Consider the following 3,014-nt stretch of genomic DNA (forward strand, 5'->3'; position numbering starts at 1 on the left):
GAGCTGTTGTGCATAGGGTCGCTATGAGTCGGAAACGACTCGATGGCACATAACAACAACAACAACACAGAGCCTGTACGAACAAATTTGGAAGAGAGCTAAGTGGTTTATTGAAGGGAAGAGATCCTTTCCCCCGGCACGAAAATTATCAAATAATACTTTAAGTATCATATGGAAGTAAAATCTTGATGAATAATATTTTTAATTTTTTTAGCATTTGCATGAACTTTATTACATCTTAACAAAAGTTATTTTAAAAGTTCTTCTAGCTGACGCCAGGCTCATGCCTGGGAGCTGCTTGCTAACGCCAGGCACATGCCGAAAAGCAGCTTGCTGACACCACACATGTGCTGGGAAGCGGCTTGCTGAGGTCACAGATGTGCCAGGGAGTGGCTTGCTGATGCCATGCATGGGTTGGGGAGATGCTTGCTGACATACAAGTCAGGGAGCCACACAGGAGGGGGAGCAGGAAAAAAAATGGAATCTGAGTATGAGCCCTAAACTCCAGTCCCGTCATCAGTGGCCCACACCCAGAACTCAGTCCCGATGCCACCCGTCTAGCCCAGAATGCCTCGCCTGATGTACACGAAGAACAGCACTGGAACTTGATTGAGGTCTTTTGTGGAGGGTCACTGCTGTTTTACTGGATCATGTGAAATCCCATAAGCTCAATCAGAAGGGAGTGAGACAGCTGGAGTTCATTCTTGAAGGGAAAACCAAGGTTTCCTGGTTTTCCAATCAAGTCTCTGTGCTCTGCTTTGCATCTCCTCATATCCATTCCATCAACTGCCTTTTAACTCAGAGCACCCTGGGCTACCCGACCCTATGTACAACCGCCCTAAACCCTGCTCTGTCCTGCGCCAAATGCACTGCCTCTGACACACCCATTCCGATTACCCCAGTCACTGAATCAATCCATCTCATAAAGGGTCTTCCCCTCCTGTGTTGTCCCTCAACCCTCCCAAGCATGATGTCCCTCTCCAAGGACCTGTCTCTCCTCACATGTCCAAAGTATGTCAGACAAAGCCCCAGAATCCTTGCCTCCAAGGAGCAGCCTGATTTAATCCTCTCCAGGATGAATCAAGGCATATCATAGTCAAAGATAAGGAGAGAATTTTGAAAGCATCGAGGGAGAAACAAAGAGTAATCTATAAAGGAGAGCAGATAAGATTAAGTGCCAATTTTTCAGCAGAAAGCATGTGAACAAGAATACAATGGAATGACATATATTGAACACTCAAAGAACACAATTGTCAACCAAGAATATTATACCCAGCAAAATTGTTCATCAGCTACAAAGGTGAGATCAAGATATTGTCAGAAAAACAGAACCTAAGGGAGTTTGTAAAAACAGAGCCAGCCTTGAAGGAAACACTGAGAGACATCCTTCTTAGAGAGGTGCCACAGAAAGCAGCATGGAACAAAGTAACTAGCAACAACACCAAAAAGAACTCAAGAAAATGATACAATGAAACCTTCTTGCCTCTTAATAATCACACCTAATGTGAATGGTTTAAATGCAGCACTGGGGGGAAAAAGAGTAGTATATTGGATAAAAAAACCAAAATCCATCAATGTCCTGTCTATGAGAGACACACCTGAAAAATGAAGATAAAGAAAAAATAAAAAAAGAAAACATAGGAAAAATATACCAAGCAAATAGCAACCAGAAAAAAAGCAGGAGTGGCAATATTAATTTCCGATAAAATAGATTTCAATGTAAAAACCATCATAAAGGACAAGGAAGGTCACTACATAATGCTTAAAGGGTCAATAGAACAAGAAGATATAACAATAAAAGCTATCTATGCACCAATTGAAAGACCTGCAAAATATATAAAACAAACATTAACAAAACTGAAAAAGGAAATAGACAACACTACTATAGTACTTGGAGACTTCAATACACCACTCTCAAAAAAAGAGAGAACTTCAAGAAAGAAACTCAACAAAGATACTGAAGAATTAAACCACAAAATAAACCGACTCAATCACATAGATATTTCTAGACTAATGCACCCAAAAAAGCACAGTATACTTGCTTCTCCAACGTGCATGGAACGTTCTCCAGAATAAATGACATTTTTTAAGACATATGGCAAGCTTTAATAAATTCAAAAGAATAGAAATAATACAAAGCATCTTCTCATACCACAATGTTACAAAATTAGAAATTAAAAACAAGAAGATAAAGAAGAAAAACACATACATTTGGAAGCTGAACAAGACATGGTTTGAACATAAGTAGATACTAGAAGAAATAAAAAATGAAATTAAAAAGTTTCATGAGACAAATGACAATGAAAACACAACTTACTCAAACCTCTGGGAAACAGCCAAAGCAGTCATTAGAGGTCAAAATAGCAATAAGCAAACACATGAGGGGGAAAAAAAGGAAAAATGACCATTAAGTATCTAACCCAGTATCTCCAACAAATTGAAAAAGAACAGCAAGAAAACCTCACACCTCCCCAAACCTGAAATTATAAAGATTTGGGCAGAAAAAAATGAAACAGAAAGCAGAAAAACAATTGAAACAAACTAAGAGTTGATTCTCCGAAAGGTCAATAAAATCAACAGACCACTAAAAAAAAAAAAAAAAAACTAACAAAAGAAAAGAAGGAAAAGATACAAATAATCTGAATAAGAGATGAAATGGGCAATGTTACAAGAGAATTGACTAAATACTATGGAAAAAACTATACCCAAACAGATAGGAAAACTGAGAGGAAATGGACAAATAACTTAGAAAATCACAAACTACCTAAACTGACACAAACCAAAATTGAACACCTGAACAGAACCATTACAAAAAAAGAAATGAAAAAGGTAATAAAACAACTTCCAGTCAAAAAAAGCCCTGGACCTGATGGTTTTACAAGTGAATTTTATCAAACATTCAGAGAAGAACTGTCACCAATTCTATATAAACTATTTTACAACATAGGAAAAGATGGAATTCTCCCAGACTCATTCTATGAAACATATCCTTGATACCAAAACCAGGTAAAGAC

This window comes from Elephantulus edwardii, unplaced genomic scaffold, assembly GCF_000299155.1.
Source record: "Elephantulus edwardii isolate Elephantulus edwardi_28Jun2011 unplaced genomic scaffold, EleEdw1.0 scaffold00082, whole genome shotgun sequence".
NCBI lineage: Eukaryota > Metazoa > Chordata > Mammalia > Macroscelidea > Macroscelididae > Elephantulus > Elephantulus edwardii.